Source organism: Triturus cristatus, chromosome 3_1 (genome assembly GCF_964204655.1).
Source record: "Triturus cristatus chromosome 3_1, aTriCri1.1, whole genome shotgun sequence".
In the NCBI taxonomy this organism is placed as follows: Eukaryota; Metazoa; Chordata; class Amphibia; order Caudata; family Salamandridae; genus Triturus; species Triturus cristatus.
Genome location: NC_140583.1, coordinates 533965671 through 533986602, shown reverse-complemented (window position 1 = coordinate 533986602; position 20932 = coordinate 533965671). Strand labels below are relative to the sequence as shown.

Sequence of the window (20932 nt, the reverse complement as noted above, 5' to 3'; positions counted from 1 at the left end):
ACTTCATATACCTACTGAATCAACTATTCACACATCTTTGGGCAGTCACACCCCCCCACGAACCACACACACATTCACTCTCCCATACAAATACTCAGTTAACTAATCAATAACTAATATAGACTTTCACGTAGCTAGTAACTAACTGGTGCAGCAGTTTACACAACAACTGACAAAGTGATACAGATATTCACACAGTTTAGTCATTATCCAATATTTAGTGAGACACTATAAATTAGTCAAGTAAACAGTCAATCACACTGCTACTAAATCCTCCATGAAGATATTTATATTTATATATCCACTCATTGTTCAATGCAAATTGCTATATATATATAATACATATTTAAATAACGAACCAAACCACATTCATTGGATGATGTCATCAGTGATGTCATTTGAGATGTCATCAGTGATGTCACTGACCATGTCATGAATGATGTAATATGTGACATCATCAGTAGTGCATTGCGGGCGCGCGAGATGTAGTTGGTACAACTAACTATATCGGAGGAATTTCAATGGTTTTGTTCTAGTGAAATGTCCAGCTAACTATAACACCCCTAAAACCTATTGTTTTTTCAGTGAATTTCTAAGGTTTTTTAAATGCTAATTCCTAACTATATCAGGCCTGAAACCTATGGTTTTTTCAGTGAATATATATATATATATACATCTATATACATATATACACACACACACACATATATATATGTATATGTATGTGTGTGTGTTTGCGTGTTAGTGTGTGTATATAAGAAAATATATATGTGTGTGTGTGTGTGTGTGTGTGTGTTAGTGTGTGTGTGTAAATGAGAAGTCCTAGGCCTCATAGGACATAAAAGGACAATTAGTCCTATGTCTATGTCTGTGATTGTCCTGTTCTTTTGTTATGAAAATATATATGTATGTATACACATTCAAAATTAAACATGTCCTCCCCTTTCTGTGAGTAAGAGGACAACCCACTTCTGTTTCATGGGCTCAGGCATGCCCATAATCATGCCTTTTAGGGTCTTGTTGAACCTTTCAACAAACCCAAAAAACACACAAAAGGGAGTGCCTCTTGTTCTCTTTGTTTCTTTTTGCCTCCTTTCATGAAGTATACATAGTTCACTGGTGTCAATATCAATGTACTCTTCTCCAAAATTAAAATAACATGGAAGCCGTGGTATGAAGTCTCAAAACAATTCTCCTTATTATTCTTCAATACATCAAAGAAACAGCCCGCCAACATTTTTCGTCCTCCGAAAGGGCTTCATCAAGGTTAATATATTTCTTTACAGCAATGTCACATCGAAATCTAAGTGTAAAATGCATCAGTTCGCCCTGAAATTCTTGGAACACTAGTTCTGCTCCTTTATTGTTGTAGGGAAATACTGGGTGACCATATATAAATATCACAGCTTAATATCCACACCCCATTGATTTCTGTAAGCTCAGACCAGATAATACGACACACCACCACTGTCACTGACTTTCAACAAACCCATTTGTCTGAGGGTGTTAGGGTGTGGAGAACCTATATGTTTAACCACACTCTTCCCACATTGACTTCATGTATGCAGACATGGTGTTTGTGCCCCTGACAGTCACTACATCTTTGGGGAACTCCACATGAGTAAAATTCCACATTAAGGCCTTAGCCACTGCAGATGTACTCACAGTCTTAAGAGGAATGGCCTTTGAGTGCCTTGTGGCATGGTCCACTAGAACCAGGTTAAACCTATTGACTAAGGCAGTTTTGGGATTCAGGATCCAAAAACTTTGACACCCACCCTTTCAGAGTAGGGTCCAAATCACAGGTAAGAGAACCAGTGAAGCCTTTAGCCCTTTCCCTGACTTTCCACTGGACTGGCAGGAGGATCATGACTTACAGAATGCATCTGAGGTTGTCTTCATCTGGAGCCAATAGAAGTGGGTGACAAGACTGGCAAATGCCATGTCTTTCCCCAGATGTCCTACCAGGGGTATGACATGAGCTGGACCCAGTAGGGAGGCTGTGTAGCACTGGGGTCCACCAACACACACAAACACACACGTTGGCTCAGGAACCTTAGTCTCACTATATAGGAGGTAATTCTTCCAGCAGCTCAGGGATCGCCAGAGGTGTCACCAGCTTCCTGGGCCTTCGGCTTGCCCCCTCAAGCCTTCTAGAGTTGGTAAATCATTCTCAGCTCTACGGATCTCCTACCTGGTGGGCCCACCCAGAACTTGCCACCCAGGAAGCTAATGCAGGTCTCATAGGGCTGCAATGTCCTCCTTGGCTCCAGGGTGGCTCCTCAGGTGTCCCTTCAAACTGAAGTTTCAGTGGCTGGTTTACTATGCCCCCCTGCCCTTTATCTTTCTGGCATTTGTCTGGGTCCATCCCATTCCCCCTGGCCTTTCTCTTTCTGGAAGCTGCCTGGGTCAATTTTTTCTTTGACTTTGTTATTGACCTTGTGGTCAGGCACACCCACTCAGGCATCCCTAAAATCGCCAGATATGACCTTAGCCCCTCTTCCTTCTAGATAGTGTGCTCTACATAATTTCCTAGCAGACAGTCAACGGGCATGGCAGGATGCATAGCAACACTAAGATAGCATGAGCGCCCTCCCTTACAGGGAACCAAATCCACCGGATAGTGACTGCTACCTTAACCTGGTGGAATGTATTGGTAATTACCTGCTCTGAGGACTCTAGATGACACCTTACACTAGTTATGCTTGCTCCTGTATCCATCTGAGCCTCAAGTCTCTACCCATTGATGGTGGCCCACTGCCTATACTTGAAAGTATTAACAGGCATATGTGCTTTGGGCATCATCTCTTAGTAATCCAGGTACACTAGGTTAACCCCAACTGGGGCAATCCTCTCCCCAGGAACAAAACTGGCCAATTCTTGGGTCTGCCCAGCAGTGGCGTCTGTTCCCACTTTTGATACTTGGCATCACCCTTCACATGCCCATACTTTTAAAAATCATTGCACTTGGGGACATATTTTCCTGTTATCATATCCACAAACCTATATTTCTTCTGGTCAGATTGGGACTGAGTCTCCTTTCCACATAAACTATTTTGGATGCCTTTTATTTCCTCCCTCTTTCTTTTAGTGAGGGCCCTGGGCACCCTCTTGGGAATCCCCTCCAGATTTTATTTGGACATTTTGGTACTGACCCAGAAGTCAGCCTTCTTTGCAAAGCTCCCTGGGGTCAGTGAACTTGCCATCAACCAGGTATTGGCACATCTTTGTAAAGCAGGTACTAAGCATGTTCTTCCTCTAAATTACATTGTATAGCCCAGTAAAATCACTCACTTTGCTGCGTCTCACCCAACCCGTATGTGCCTTAATGAATCATCCGGGAAATCCACCCAAGACTGTTTAGCAGTTTCTGGCTGTCCATGAACCTGATGCAAAACTTCTCATGGGGCAACCCAAACTTTGAAAGTAAAATGGCTTTCATGGGAGTGTACCTCATCTGATCCTCCACCTCTAATGAAAGATATTTAATTATTTATTTGAGAAGTTTTATATACTGCGAGCATGACCCGTCTGGGTATCAGAGAGTTGCACAAAGAAGCAGACATGTTAAACCTGTTTCCTCTATGTGGTATACCAATCAAAGGCACACATACATGCCACACTTATATCTAACAGGAGCACACTGACCAGAACTTTATTCTTTATGTATTGTACCACTCAGGCACACATACATACAGCATATGCATTTATCATACATGCCCTGTCCAGCACTACATCCTTCAGGAACCGTCCCACTCATAGGCACTTGAACATCTAGCAAATGCATGCGCACACTACTCAATACTGCTTTATACCGGTATTACACCCTTCCGAAGCACACATACTCTCAGCGCAGATACACCACTTCTGTGCTGCTCAGCACTTAACATCAACTTGATGTAGGCCAAGGGTAAGTTAAACACACAGCAGTGGAACTTTAAAAAGGGAGTGAGCACTCCAGTGACAACGGTTCAAAAGGACTTGTTCACTCCTATTGATCACTATACAGTCACCATGAATCTCGTGCTGCTTAACTCCTGGTGAAGGAGACAGCCTTCCATCACTATGAGGGTAGCACTTTAGGTGCCCCTCTTGGTTCAACAAGACTGCAATCCAGGAGAGAGGCCTATGTCATTGTGCAAATACAATCCGTGTTCACCTATGACAACAAAAATCAGCATTAGTGATCCAGACATCATCACAGTTGGGTACTCAGGGTAGGTGTGCCTGTCTATTACCATATAGAGGACTTTTCAACTCAACAACCTGCTCAGGGTCTGAACCTCTGGGTGCTACACTCTTCTAGCCCAGTCCAGGAAAATCAATATGACCTTCCTGTTCATCCTGCTGTACACCAGGCAGGACCAGTAGTGGTAGCAAAGCATAAAGGAGGCCCTTATTCCATTACAGTCAAAATGCTTCTTCTAGCGAGCATCTTAGAGGACACCTCAGCACGGAAAAACAAAAAGGAGCCTGAGAAAAATCTCAAGATGAGCATGAAGGGCTTGGTGGGTCTCTTTACAGGAACCAGTAAGCGTAAAGTAAAGGTGTCCTAAGAAGAGCGTGCACAGGGCTCTTTACGGGAGCCAGTAAGTGACTCTAAAAGAAAGTAGACAGTACCCCGATACTAGGAGCAAGGATGTATGCTTGCTGTCAGGAGAAGGTGGAGACAATATAGAGATGAGTAAATTGTATCAAGGTACTATAATGTTGTTAGTATTACTACTGATTATGCAGGAAGCAGAGAGAGCATAGTAAATTCCTGGGGGCATCACACCACATTAAAGGCTAGTTTCATGATGTGGTCATATGGAGCACTCATTATATAGCAAGGGCTTTAAATAAAAGAGGCGATCTCATACAGGAATCTTTTGGAAATAATGACTCTTCCATTAAGAGCTTTTGATTTGACATGGTGGATTAACATGTATTGGTAATAATTTGAGTCAGTGGTTGGTTCAGACAGAGGGTAGCCCTAGAGCTCTCACCGGAGGGAAGCTCTTGTTGTATTTCTCCTTGCTTGGTATGGCTTTCAACCGAAACAAAGCACACAAGAAGCTGTGATCTGTGCCTTCACACAAGCCTCTGCAACACCACCCCATGAGTAAGATGGAATGCCTAGGGTTCCCAGTGCCAGTCTCGCACCTTATAACTAGAAAACACAGTGCTTCAGGAAGACACAATGGAATCCCTAAAGGCAAAACATCATTTAATCAACGCAACAGAGGTGGCTATCTTGGGAAGAGAATGGTTTGGTTGTCATTGTCTGGGATTCACAATGGCAGTCATCTTGAAGTAAGTGTGTGGTAGCCATCTTCCTGTAGGCCTCACAAAGCTGAACATCTTAAGGTGGGATGCGGAAGGCTATTATCAGCTGACAAAGGACATGTAAGAAAAGAGCATACACTGTCCTTGTCTGCTAGCATCACAGGAAAGCACAACTGTTGTTTTTTTGTTGAATGACAACATTGGGTCACATGTCTAATGTCTGCCCTCTTAGGAACATTGAACAGGGTCAGCTTTGCACTAGGGACATGTCAAATATATTTAAAAAATGCTCTCCAGTGATAAAAATACTGTTGTTTAAAATGCATTAAGGAGATAAAGGACTGAATGTGACAAAAAATGTTATGATTGGTTTCACTTTTCAGATGTACAGTAGTACCTCATGCATTGAAATGGTCACACTCCCTTGGCTGTGCAATGATACATCAAATGTTAAATATTATATATATTGAGAGAAAAATACTCAACTGAAACCCTGTATCTGTATATTTGAAAAAGTACAAAAGGTCAGACCTAAAAGAAAAAGCAGTGTAGATTGAGGCGGTTTTTGGGTTTAATTGCTTGTAATTTAGAGTCACTCAAAAAGACACAAAATATTGCAAACGTCCTTGCGACTCATAGAAATGCCACACATACACAATGATTAATTGGAGGCGTAATATACTAATTGCACTTGCTTGTATTCTTTGAATTTTAAGTGCCATCAAAATGCCAATTGCCCAACACAACTCTAAACTGGGTGGATATAGGGAGCTGATGTGGAAATTAGTACATGAAAGTAAATATTTGGGTGCATGCTTGGAATACTGTCAGTGTTTGTACCTAGCAAATCCTTACAGCAGTGTCTGTATCACTTGACTCCCAGCCTACCCCCCCACTAGGGGCATGTGTATCCCTCCCCACTGGAGGCATGTGTTCCCACAGGCTTGCTCCAGAATCCTTCTCTGGGGCCCTGTGCATCCACAGAGCTATCTCTTAATCAGAAAACCATTTATCGATTTTATCTCCCACCACATAGCTGTTTAGAAGCTACCTCAGGGGTGAGGTGTATTAAAAATAGTGTTTGAGGCCTGGCAAGGGGTTTATTTTGCCAGGTTGAATTGGCAGTCTAAATTGCACACAGGCTGCAATGGCAGGCCTGATGCAAGTTTTAAAAGGCTACTTAAGTTGATGCCACAATAAGTGCTGCAAGCGCACTAGTGACATTTAGTTTATAGGCCCTGTGCACATGTTGCACCACTTCACTATGGACTAATAAGTATACTATGTGAATTAGGTGTAGGACAATTTTACCATGTAGCGACCTACCCGCCTGGCTGCATAGAGAACTTTCACCGAGAAGGGGCTCTAGTGCTTGATTTTCTCATTCACGCTTGCCAACTTACCGTTGGTGAGTCATGCGTGAGAAAATACTCCGCCACACAGTGGTTGGCTCAGTTTTCCCAAAACTCTGTGCTCTAAGCAGAGCGCAGAGTGGGCCAAACTCCGTGAACTCCACCGGAGGAGCGGAGTTCCCCGCAAACCCTTAATTTTCAACTGCATTCTAAGGCTTTTGAGCATTTTGCATACTGGGCAAGATATTGATCTTGTTCCAAATAGCCTAAATAAATGTTTCAGACATACGACCTCACAATTCCATGTTTCTTGTTGGTAAAACCACTTTTCTCCCTGGGCTAATGTTGTAACACACTAAGGTTTCCATTTAAAAATGTAAATGTATTTGATGTTTTTTTTAAAGGATTTCCAAGGGGAGATGCAATTACCAGTATGCTGGATACATTTACAAGTTCACTGAAGCACATTTAAATGCAAACACAATAACATGATGGACAGAGTGCTGAAACTTATCAGACACTCACCCCCAGTCACAGATCTGGGTTTAATCAATCATCATTCTCCGGACATGTTTCGGAGTTTCACACATCATCAGCCAGGCTAGCTTGAATCCAGTGGCAAAGTGAGAAAGGGACCCACGTCTGGACATACCCTGGCCACTTAGGGTGAACATAGCAAACACAATAAGATGATGGACGGAGTGCTGAAACTTTTCAGACACTCACCCCGAGTCACAGATCTGGGTTTAATCCATCATCCTTCTTCTGCTCATGCAGCCACCCCAGTTTGGACCCCACCATATGCAAATCAGTCTTGACACTGAGCCTCATGGGAACAGTCCAGCCCGAACTGCCAGGCCAGGTCCTCCCTGGACCGGAAACATGTATCCTGGGATCGGTTTTGGAGTTTCATTCCTCATTAGCCAGGCTAGCTTGAATCCAGTGGCAAAGTGAGCAAGGGACCCACGTCTGGGCATACCCTGGCCACTTCGCAAACACAATAAGGTGATGAACTGAGTGCTGAAACTTTTCAGACACTCACCCCCAGTCACGGATCTGGGTTTAATCCATCATCATTCTTCTGCTCACTCAGCCACCCCAGTTTGGACCCAGCCATATGCAAATCAGTCTTGTCCCTGTGCCTCATGAGAACAGTCCAGACCGAACTGCCAGGCCAGGCCAGGTCATCCCTGGACCAAAAACAAGCATCATCAGCCAGGCTAGCTTGAATCCAGTGGCAAAGTGAGCAAGAGTACCATGTCTGGGCATACCCTGGCCACTTAGGGCAAGCATATCAAACACAATAAGATGATGGACGGAGTGCTGGAATGTTTCAGACACTCACCCCTAGTCACAGATCTGGGTTTAATCCATCATCATTCTTCTGATCACTCAGCCACCTGAGTTTGGACCCAGCCATATGCAAATTAGTCTTGACCTTGTGCCTCATGGGAACAGTCCAGCCCGAACTGCCAGGCCAGGTCCTCCCTGGACCATAAACAAGCATCCTGGGACTGGTTTCGGAGTTTCACTCCTCATCAGCCAGGCTAGCTTGAATCCAGTAGCAAAGTGAGCAAGGGACCCACGTCTGGACATTCCCTGGCCACTTAGGGCCAACATAGCAAACACAATAAGATGATGGACGGCTGAAGGTTGAAAACCTTCAACCGTTGAAAAGCAAAAGTCTTTGATGAGGCAAACTATATCATTTTGTAGACATATGCACCATGTATGCGCTGTGCCTACAAAATACAGCAGGATTTTTTTCTTTTTAGTTACCGATCCCAGTTGGATCAGTAACTGAAAAAATGAAATGCACAAAAGTACAAGGAGGGAGCTTAAGCTAAAGGGGCGTGAGGGAACGGTGAAGTAATACCATGGAGGGCGATCGCGAAGCAACACCGATGCAACCAGGAGGGACTAGAAGGAATTCCTAGCAACTGGGAGGGTGGGTGTGAAAACAACGCAAGCGTTAGAAGAAAGCAACATGGAAGGCATGATTGGAGGAAGCAATGAGGAGGAACTTACAAGCCAGTGCAAGAGGGAGGAGGGTGGGAAGAAGTAATCGGACAACAGAGAGCAGTAAGGCATACAGGGGGAGAGAGGTATACGAGGGAGAGGACTCGAAATGATATACACTCTAACGGAGTGGTTTACAACAAAGAGAAACGTAGTGCTTGAAAGCAAGCAATGGATGTCGCGCTGCCAGCCAAGTACAGAGGCAATGCTCAAAGGGAGGGAAAAACATGAGATTGACAACCTGGGACATGATTAAAGAAACAGGAAAATCAGAGTGGCAAGACAAGCCAGCCAATGGTAGACAATTGGCAGGTTTGAAGCCCCTCTACCTTCGTAGGCCACAATATGCCTCGCAACAGACAGCGCATGCACTGTCTAGTAGGTTCGACCTAAAAAGTGTTGCAAGCTGGCCTAGGCAATTCAAACATAGACAAAAACTCAAATAATTCACCGAAAACACTGTTTAGTCGATCCAATGAGATAAGAGCAAACCACACATATTCAGATTCAGGTAAAAAAGATTTGAAGTATTTTTCTCAATAGATGGGCAATTGAAACTTGATTATTCACTTTTACTTGATTGCAGCTCCAAAAAGTAATCTCGTTTTGTCCACTTCTTGTTGGCTAATGGTGCATAATAGGCAAAAGCATTAGAAAATGTCAGTGATGAATTATTTTCTAAAATTGCGGCTGAACATTTATTTCAGAGGCCTCTCAAATTGTTATGCAAAAGAGTTCGTACCCATGCTCTTGCAGTGCTGCACAAATTGGTGGAATAAGTAGAAGATGTTCCTGACCCCCACCCAGGAACTCACTCAATATGAATCCACATTATGTTTTAGGAAAGGATTCTGGCCCTAACCTCCCATCATGCATGCCAGTACATTTAATATTAGCTTCACTAAAATCTCTTAAATGTAATGTTTATGCTAAAAGAACGTTATTCAAAATGCAGAATGTGAATTGCTCCTCTTCTGATCTTCATCAAAGGATCTCGCTAAACTCCTTTTTTTATATATTTGTAGTCTGAGGTTAACCAAGATGTTTTCTCTTTTATTATATAGATAATATACTTTTATATATGCACTTTCAGCCAGCTCTCCTCATCTGTTGGTCTGTTATTGTGTTATCCTGATTTTTATTCTGCCCACTGTAGCATACAGCATGGGACATTGGGCAGGACCGGACTGGCCGTGGCGGGCATTGGGTATTTTCCGGTGGTGGACGGTTTTACAGCAGTGGGGGCCATTTTTTGTTATTAGGAGCCAGTTTTGCAGCGGTGCTGCAATGTCGGCCCCCAGTAACAAAAGCAGCAGTGGTTCACACATGCAGACACCCCCACACTCCCTGGACTGGTCCTACAAAATGGCCAAGGCTGCTTTGGGTTCCCAGTCCGGCCCTACATTGGGTCAGCGTACTGCAGCCATTTGATAACTTCACTGTGAGTGATAGCATACTGCCCTTTCCCAAGGAGCTCATCTACACACAAAGTAGTTCATTTAAATACCAGGAACTACTACTGCAATGTGTGTTTTTGTCTACCTCTCACATCTTGTACAATATCACATAAAGTGAGGACTGAAAGTGATAATTTAAGCTAAGCCTCTTTCACAGTTTTTAGCTTAGTTGTGTCTCAAATCGTGAGTTAAACTGAAGAAGTTGAGAGCTAGTATTTCACCACCTTGGATGGTAGTAAATATCATTGGAAATTGAAAGGAATGTGCTGTTTCTGATTAGAAACGAAGCATTTGTAAATATCTCTAAAGTAGACAACAGAATACAATATAATGACATGAATTAAAGCAAAATAATAAAGCAACATAAAAAATAAAAGGGTAAAAAAACAAAAGTAAAATCAAAATGTAACGCAACAACCACAGAACAACTTTCTTACAGCTCGATTCCTGCTGCAAAATGGCCAAGCACACCAAGAAGGTCGGGATTGTGGGTAAAAATTGTACCCGTAATGGTGCCTCACTCAGAAAAATGGTGAAGAAAATTGAAATCAATCAACATGCTAAATACACATGTTCCTTCTGTGGACAGACCAAGATGAAGAAAAAAGCTGTGGGAATCTGGCATTGTGGTTCCTGAATGAATATTGTTGCTGGGGGTGCCTGGACCTACAACACCACATCTGCAGTGACAGTGAAATCTACCATCAGACTTAAGGAATTGAAAGACCAGTAGAAAGTTGCACTACCATCTGCTTGTGTTCATTTCTCGCTGTGCTAATAAATATTTGGAGGATCAAAAAAAAACAACAACCACAGAACAAGACAACTACTTTCCACTTTTTCCATTCCCTTAAATTTTTGATCTCTCTAGATCCACCACTCACCGTTTTTATTCCCAACTTTTCCCCTCTCTCTCACTCTACTTCTGTATCCCCTCACCATTTCACCCTCCCTCACTCTCTTTCTAGCATTCTCTTAATCTTTTTCATTGCTCCCTACTACACCTTCAATCTGATGTATGTTATGAGAATGTTTTACCGCGAGATACAAGTCAATGGCATTTACACTGAAAGACAAGAAGAGAAAAAAAGCAGATGGCCTTGTGTGCTTAAGGGAGGGGCTGGGGATTATTAGTTGCTGCTGCTGATTGATAATTAAGCACTAAAAGTGTTGGGATGCACTGTAAGTTATATGCCATGCAGTCCCTATGGGAGTGCTCTGGAATGCAAATGGGTTAGGGTTCTAAAAGGGAAGGTATGGGGATTTTGTTTGGCTGCGGTGGAGGTGGAGAAGCAGTCATGCTGTGTCCGTTTCCGTGTCCTGCTGTTAAGGAATAAACTTTATTCAACTTACCTGCAGTCCAGCTTCTTAATATTGGTGATGAGTGAAAGTAACAGCAAGACATCCGATGTGTGATCCTGGACCCTGTTGGTAAGGAGCTGTTCTGTGACAATTTCCAAGCGAGGGAGATCCCTGCATGCTGGGTAAATTCCAGGTGGTTCAAGGGGTGCCTGTGTAGTGTCGTAACGTGAACATCTGGCCGCTTGAAAGGTACTGTGTGTGTCTGGAATTTCGGTTTCACAAACCAGTGCTGGCCATTTTAGCTGCGCATGTCCCCAGACGTGGCCTCAGGTGAAGTTGTTGTTGGTGTTACGTTGCACGAGCTGTGACTGCCGCGTGGGCTCAGGCACACCCAACGTTGGAGTTACATTGTCTGGCCTGCCTAAGAGACATCACACTGTGTGGCGCCCATCTTATATTGGGCTGTTTCTTTTGCGACTGCATTTGGCATATATTTTGCTTACATTGAGTCAGCGGTGATCCTCACACCATCTCCATATTGATTACACATATAGCGGCCAAATATTGTGTGCCTCTAGGGGTGAAGCGCACACCATTACATATTGCTGTACAACAAAGAACTTTGTTTGTGTGCTTCTAGAAGTGATGCACACACCAAGTATTTATTCAGTGAATTGTTGACGGTGGCGCACACACCTGGCACTTATGAACATAAAAGTAGTTGCAACCGCATCAAATTGTGCATCAATTCTGTGATGCCCAACACCATTGAATTAACTTTAATAGCAGAAGCTGCCCCCAAAGGGGGCCTGGAGGGCCGGGGCCATAACCACCAGAGCATGCCGGGAACAGGTCCGGTTAGCGCTGGTTTGCGCTCGCTGGGAAAGGCCGCGTGGCAAAAAGCGCCCGAGGGCCTCTTCTCCCCCTTCCCAAGAACAAAGGGAAGAGAGAAAGGGGGAGGAGGATATAAGGCGACACTCCCCATGGGCAGCTCACCTTTACATCAGGCAGCTGGGGGAGCAGCGCCAATGGATTTTGAGTCCCATCCAACCACACCTACAACAGCAGCGTCGCAGTGCTGACAGGGACGAAAGGAACTCATGGTGCTATGATTGGCGATGGAGACACACCAGGCGGAGTGTGGGAGTAAGGCCACTCACTTTGGGATGCCTCACAGCTAAGTGAGGTGGTCTAACAAAGGGAAACAGCACTCGCAGCCCCGCCCCTGCCGGACAGCAGGGCACAACAGAATCCAACAAGGTAGCGAGCTGGGGCCTAACTCCGGGAAGAAGCTACCCTCATGTGATGAGAGCACAAAGAGAGCGCAAAGCCAACCAAAGGGGGCAGAAACAAAAAGTGTATTGGTTTGATTATGGAAACATACTGACAGGGCGGTGTGTAGAAGGATTGCCACTCACTCTGGGATGCCTCACAGCTGGGTGAGTGCGCTTGACAAAAAATCGGGGTAGCAAACGGAGACGGCACTCCCAGCCCAGCCCCCGCCAGACGGCAGGGCGCAGGAGAGACTAGCAAGGTAGCGAGTTGGGGCCTGGCTCTGGGGAAAGGCTACCCCCCACACGCAAAGTGGCGTGGAAAACAACAAAGAACAATCTACGAGCTGTCAGGGTGATTTACGACCCTAGGATATGCAAGTGAGCAAAACACTAACCAGTGATTTATGACCAGCCGATGTATTATGGCTGATGATTTATGATGCCCATGCAGAATGATTTGTGACAACAAAATGATGACAGAGTTGTGACAGAATGATTTATGACATCCTGATGATTTATGACCACGATTTATGGCTGCTGATTATGATGATCAGGCAGAGTGATTTATGACAACAAATAATAGCCGATTGGCGGATGATTTATGATGCTCATGCTGAATGATTTATGACAACAAAATGATGACAGATTTGTGACAGAATGATTTATGATATCCGATGATTTATGACCCCTGATTTATGATGTCCAAATGACACCCAATTGTGATAATGTATGATCATGATTTATGACCCCGGCTCCGAGAAGGTGTCCAGGGGATTTGTACAAATATGACTTATGTAATGAGTAATAAAACTGCGGCCAACAACCACCACAAAAAACAATGACTGTTGGCTGTGTGTAGTGATACAGATACATAAGTATGGTACGGTTCCTGGAATGGGCGCAGTGCAGCTGTTATGCATATGTTCATGTATCAAGTGTATTGCTTTATACATTGGTGATACATACACCTCCTTCAGTTTTTAAATTCAATAACATAATTCTCCTAAGACATTTCAGGGTGCAGTTAATCCGGAATGGTGTGTATCAAGCGATGGTACACACACCTTGTATTAAACACATTGGTACTGTTTAATTTTCTTTCACTTCCCCAATGAAGCAATCAATTGTGCCAACTCCCGCTTTTTTATCAAACACTACTTCATCTGAAATGGATTAGGAGCAGTGGACGGAGGACTTTGAAGCTCATCTGGATGCTCTCAAGAGTGACTGATTTACACATGCTATATTAAAACACAGGTTGGGCACTGAATTATGAAAAATACTAAGGTATATTCCCAAAGAAATGTTATTCATGGTGGATAGTGAGGGAGATGGAATAGAAGATGAATATGCTTCAGCCATCAAGTCATTGGATGTGCGATTCGAAGCGTGTAAGAATGTCCCTTTAGAAAGACATAAGTTCTACAAGAGGGTAAAGGTTGGGGGGGAATTGGCATTAAGTTATGTTGCTGCTTTATGGGTCCTACCTGCATCCTGTGAGTGCAAGGCTTTAGACCTCCTCAGACCCTGCATCACTGCCTGGGACAACACCTGGTGGCCGTCTGCCCTCGGGAGCCCACCCTCCCCCACCGACCACGCCCGGAACCTCGGCATCATCCTCAACTCCTCCCTCTCCATGAACCGCCAGAGCAACGCTGTCTCCTCCACCAGTTTCAACTGCCTTCGCATACTCCGTAAGACCTTCAAATGGATCCCCCCCCCCGACTGCAGAAGGACTGTCACCCACGCACTCATAACCAGCAGCCTTGACTACGGCAATGCCCCTTGCGTCAAAATCAACAGACCTCTTCTACACAGACTCCAAACCATCCAGAACGCAGCAGCCAGACTCATCCTTGGAACTCCACGGCGCGAGCTCACGACCAAACACCTACGCGACCTCCACTGGCATCCCATCGAGAAGAGGGTCACCTTCAAACTCCACGTCTACAAAGCCCTCAACAACATCGGACCCAAATACCTCAATGAGAGTCTCCTTCCACGCACCCAAGATAAACCTCCGCTCCGCAGACCTTGCTCTGGCAGAAGTACCCCGCATCTGCAGAAAAGAAAACGGTGGAAGAGCCATCTCCTACATCACAACCAAGACTTGGAACAAGCTCTTGGTGAACATCAGACACTCCCCAACTCTGCACACGTTCAGGAGGGACTTCAAGACCTGGCTCTTCGACTGATTCCGGAGCTGCCCCTCCGTCCCCCCAAGCGCCTTGAGATCCTTACGGGTGAGTAGAGCGCAAGAAGTTTTATTGTCTGAGCCTAGTTTAACATTACAGAAAGCAATAGAACTAGAATAGAGAGTACAATGTCATATATAGAAAAGATGTCTGTATCAGATGATAAGCTACAGACACAATCTCAAGATGTATTAGGTATCAAGAGTAAATATAAAAAAAGCAAAAAGAATGATGAACTGGAGAAATCATACATAAGTGAAAAGGTTGACAAGAAATATGATATTCAAGGGATTATAATGTTATAGGTGTGGGAGTACATTTCACCTTGGTAATGCAAAAGTGTGCCCCGCAATAGATAAATTGTGTGCCAAATGTATGAAAAAAGGACATTTTGCAGGGGTGTGTGGGTCATCTGGCAGAACGTCTTCAGGCAAGGTACATATATTGAATCTAATAAGGTCTATGAGCGAGAGGCATCATCTAGTGAGGAGAATTAAGTATTCACGTTTAACAGAGATGATATTAAACCAGCACAAGGTGGATGTATGTTGTGTGACATCACCAGGAACAAAAATACCTTTTTGCTTGTTGTACAAGAATGGGGTAGAGATCAAAGAGATGGCACAATCAGGATCTCCACTAATAGGTGAAAGGAAATGAAAGAAACTATTCTGAAAACAAGGAATTCATTGAATGAACTCTACCATTCTCCTGGTGGGTTATGGAGGTAAACCCATCGAGGTGTTGGGTGAGTTCGAGGCAGAATTAGGTTTCATTGACCACAAGTCAACAAGGATTTTGTATATGACAAGGGATAATAAATGTTTTTTTAGGATGGTATGACCAAGGTAATTTGGGCTTTATTTTGAACCCTAACATTCCACATCAAGTTATATTTAGGAAGGATTATGTGCAAGTCCTAACAGTGAAGGACAATGTATGGGAAAAATCATATCCTGAGGTACTTAAGCAAGGGTGAGGCCTGTTTAAGGTGTGCATGCACAAAATAAGAGTTAATGATGGAGCACAAGCAGTGGTTCATAAGGTCTGTAGAGTGCCACTAGCCTTTCGGGAGGAATTAACAGAAGAGCTTGACAATTTATGCAAGAATGATGTGATAGAACCCATTGAATCTTCTGACTGGAAAGTGCCTGTTGATTTCGTCTGTAAGTCAAATGTACCAATTCAAATGTATGTTGGCTTGCGTGATCTGAATGATCAGATATGGGATGATCAGTACCGTTTACCGAATACCACAGAGACGTTGTCCATGCTCCAGGGTGGTAAAGTGTTTATTTTATTGCATATTACATCTGTGTATCATCAAATTATTTTGCACCCTGAGTCCGGACACTATATGGCATTTATTACTTCACAGGTATTATTTCAATTTAAATGCATACCCTTTGGGTTGGCTTCAGGGTCTGCTGTATTTCAGAGAACAGTGGAGAGTTTATTCAAGGGCATGGGTGGTGTAGAAGCTTCCCAGGACGACGTGCTGGTTTATGGTGAGAATCAAAAACAGCATAACAAGAGATTACATTATATGTTATCTATATTGAGGTGCAAAGGTGTAACACTGAGGGCCTGATTACAACTATGGCGGTGCACCACTGGGTCCTTCCTGTCACTGCACTGCCAATGCCATGGTCAGACCCCCTGACAGATTAGAAGTTCCCTCCTGTCTGGTAGGCTGATTTTTGACGTTCCCACAGTGGTGCCTCAGAAAATGGGCACAGCAATGGGAACGCCAAAAACAGAAGCTGGTATGCATGCACTCAGAGGGGCACATGTTGTGCCCCCCGTGTTACCACATGCGGCGGAGTCCCAGGGGGCACTATCTGCCACGGAGTTGTTGGAGAAAGAACCTCCATGACACCATCAGTGGATAGGAAACACGTAATATGCTTAGTGGGACCGCGATGGTTCCTTCTCTTTCTCTTTTCTATTATCTCTTCAGTGGTGACATCCAAAAATTATTCTATTTGTCATTCATGATTGACTTACTGTAACACCAAACACACAGCTTCTTAACCATGAGTTATTGAAGGGCCATTACGTGATTCGTAACCTAGCCAAGATTGATATCACTAGCCGTTCCCAGGATCATACCTCACACCTCCATTCTCCAATTCCCCTCACCTTGGCTGGCACTCTCTATTGAACTGTAGCATTTGCATGGTGCTTTACACCTTTCAAAAAAAGGCCACAAAGTGCTTTGGGGTCTGTTGATTTAGAAGCTACTCCATTTGTTTTGAAAGTTAGGTAGGGCTATTAGAGTGGCCTACATGATAAGCATTTGGATGTCAGTTTGATTTTGAAAATTATTATTTTAACTGGAATTGAACCATCTGATCAGAAGCTGTTAGTCTTTGCATCATTTCTAAATCCAGATTTGCATTGTTCTCCTTCTTAACTCAAACTTAGAAATATTTCTCCCTCCCGGTCATATCCTTAAAGAATCAAAAAAAGTAGATTAAATGTACCGCTAAGGCATTACTTTAGAACTATTGTTATGTCTGGGTTCTCCAGATACACAACATGATGATGTCTGGAGATTCCATTAGAATGCGGAGGGCTGGTTGGAATGTGGGGAAGGTTTGTGAAAGAAGAAGAGCGAAGACCGTTGTTGTGCTGCTGACTGGTAGTTCCCTCCTGGAGACACCGTACTTAGTCATGAAAATTAATAATCCTGTTACTTGATTGTATCTCGTGAGCATCATCTTTTCACTGGCAGCGATGAGGTTTGGATCTCTCTCTAGGAGGAGAGCGCCTGTTGATAATTATTTATGTGATTTGTATAATAATATTCTTTTAAGTTAAGTTATATGTATAGGTTGGAAAGTTAATTCATTATAAATAATTTAAATATATTTAGTATTATAATTAATTATTGAATTGATAATTATGTAAATTGTGTAATGCATAATTTTTTGGGGGGGTGTTTTGGCTTTAGTATGGGGAAGGATGTGTTGGAAATGAATTATAACAATTAATAATTAATGTTAATTTATAATAATTATGTAATTGATAATTAATTATGCAAATTATGTAATCAAGATATTGTTTCAGTTATACATTAGATGTGCCTTTTATTTGTAAGGGTAAAGTGTGGGCAGGTAATTAAATATAATTAATTTATTGTTAGTTAATTATTATTATTAATTGACTTTTTTGTAATTTATAAATTAGGTGTGGGGTTTTAATTTTGTATTGGTAAATGTTGAGAGAGTAATTAAATATAATTCTCTTACTATTCGTTAACTATTATTAATATTATATTTGAAAATTAATTATGTAAACAGCGTAAATATAATTTGAAGAACAGAAATTAGATGTGTGTTTTGTAGTTTGTAGAGTTATAGGGTAGACAGTTATTTACATAATAACAAATGAAAAAATTGTTTTCGTTTATGTTATTTATTATTGTATGTGTTAATTGTTTTCTACTTTTTTATTGCAAATAATTTTGTATTTAATAGTTGGTGTTATTCTGAGAATATAGGGGCTGATTACAAAGGCGGACGGACTTCAGTCCATCCGCCATCGTATCGCAAAGTGGGACCACCCACCTACAAGGTGGCGGTCCCATAGGGGTAATTACAATGTGACTGCCACCATAGCGGTTGCAATACCTATATTTTACATTGTGGCTGGTGCTGCTGGCTGCAGCACCTGCCGCAATGTAAAAACGGGACATGTAACATATCCCTGCACTACCTGGTAGGCATCATGCAGTGCCTTCCACATGGTGCAGGGATATGTAGGGGGGGCAACATAGGTGCCTCCCAGTGCCCAAATCAGGGGTGCAGAGGTGAAGGGGGGCCCAGTACAGGCCCCAAAAGTCCCTTTCCGCCTGCCTTATCATGGCAGGTTACCTGAAATGAAAAAGGCAGGTGGAAAGGGACATCCTAATTCCTACAGTGGTGCCTGGCAGGCACCGCTTCGGTTGTAGAGATATGATTCCCCTCCGAAGGTCTGACGGGGTCCTTGAGCCCATCGGAACCATGGCAGTTGGTCTTCCTATTGCCAAAGACAGGCCCGCCATTGTAATGTGGCGGGCGTAAAACCTGCTTACAGTGGTGGGGAAACCGCTACTGACTGGCTGTCGGTGGCGGTTGCACCACGATCATAATCAGCCCCATAGTTTGGTATTTTAATGATAATAATATTTGTATTAATTTATGATATGTTTTAAAGATTATAAAAATATGTAATTTATTTATTTTGAAATATATATAGAATTTTAAAACATAAATTTAAATATTAATATTTTTATCATTTACTATAGCTTTGTAAATATTTTACAATCTGTTTCTAATGTTGCATGGAGTGCAGTGGGAGCAGTAAATGAAACCCTTTGTAATCCAACACTTTGCCTAGCTTTGCGCTGAGTGGAGTGGAAATAGTGAATTTTTCCCATCCATAATGCAACACCTTCTCTACTGTTGCACTGACTGGCATGGGAATAGTAAATTTCACTGCTCCGCAATCCAATACTTTCTGTACTGTTGCACTGACTGGAGTGGGAGTAATAAATGCTACCACTTTGCAATCCACCACTTTCCCTATTGTTGCACTGACTGGAGAGGGGATAGTACATTTTACCTGTCCGCAATCCAACATTTTTCCTACTGTTGTACAGGTTGGAGTGTTTATGTTTATGTTTTAGGGTTTTGTAAAGCGCATGTCTGCCCAAGGGCTTCTCAGCGCTGAAGAGAGGAGGCAAGGTAATAAGGAAGAGAAATTATGGCAACAGCCAAGTCTTGATTTTTTTCCTGAAACTACGTTCATTTTTTAACAGTCTCAATTCCGTGGTCGTTGAGTTCCAGAGCTCAAGTATGAGAAGGATATCCCACCCCATCTTGATCTCTTTATCCTTAGAGTATTCATGAGGAAGTCGGACGAAGACCTGAGGGGCCCATTGGGAACATAAGGGGAAACAAGGGTCTTTTGCAGAATTGGACCCCTGCCTTTCATGGCTTTGTGAGCTAAGCAGAGATCTATGAATCTGATCCTAGATTGAACAGACAGCTCTCACTGACTGGGTTTCCATGGATAAATTGTGGTCTAACCGCATCCCCAGATTCTTTAAGGAGGACTTGGGAACAGAGGGTGTGCCCCTGTCTTCTGGCCAAATAATCCTGGCCCATGGCCCCGGGCAATTGCCTAGGAACATTCGCTCACATTTATCGCCATTTAGCTTTAGGCTGCAACTGGCCATCCAGCTGGCAATGTTTTCCATGCATGGTACCAAATGAAGATGACTGGAGTTCATCTCCTCAGATACTGAGACTACTAGTTGTGTGTCATCAGCATAATAAGACCCAATTGACAGCCCAAACTCCTGCACAATTTGGGCTAATGGACTCATATAAATATTAAACAGAGTAGGGCTGAGCGCCGAGCCCTGAGGAACTTCGCATGGGGCAGAGAACGTGTCTGAGAGGTTGGTGGATTCAATACACTGGAAGGATCTATCCTTTAAGAAAGAAGCAAGCCATTGGATAGCTTTGTCCCGGATACCGATCTCCGTTAATCTGTATATTAGGCTACAGTGATCCACGGTATCAAAAGTCACGCTTAAGTCAAGGAGAAAAATTGCGATGGATCCCCCTTGGTCAAGTATCATTTTAAGCTTCTCGGTGACCATGAGGAGGGCAGACTCTGTACTATGTTCCGGACTGAATTCTATCTAAGTCTGATGCTGTTCTCCTCCAACAACTGTGAGATGATACTATTGACATGTTTCTCCACTACTTTATCCAGAATGAGTCGCAATGAGATGGGGCGGAAATTCCCCAGTACCATGGGATCAAGATGAGGCTTCCAAAGCAGGGGCTTCACAACGGCATGTTTCCATTTCTTGGAACTATCCCGGTACTAAGAGATAGAGAGATAAGATCTGCCATCATGGAGAGAATGGGATCCCTGCCCTGGAGTAAAATGTGCGGGGAGCAGGATCAAGTGGAGAACCAGACTTAATGCTCCTCAAGAGGAGACCCGCATGTTCTATATTCAAGACCAAGAAGGTATTCAGGCCCGGGGCTGTTTGCAGGCCTGGT

The 20932-nt window shown here is 43.3% G+C and overlaps 1 long non-coding RNA gene and 1 pseudogene across 1 annotated transcript in view; both read left to right on the top strand.

Annotated features, from left to right (window-relative positions):
- LOC146860545 (uncharacterized) overlaps nucleotides 1–20932 on the top strand; it is a 312136-nt gene that overhangs the window by 266458 nt on the left and 24746 nt on the right. The gene's annotated exons all lie outside the window — the stretch shown is intronic.
- LOC146860546 (large ribosomal subunit protein eL43 pseudogene) lies at nucleotides 10552–10829 on the top strand (annotated as a pseudogene).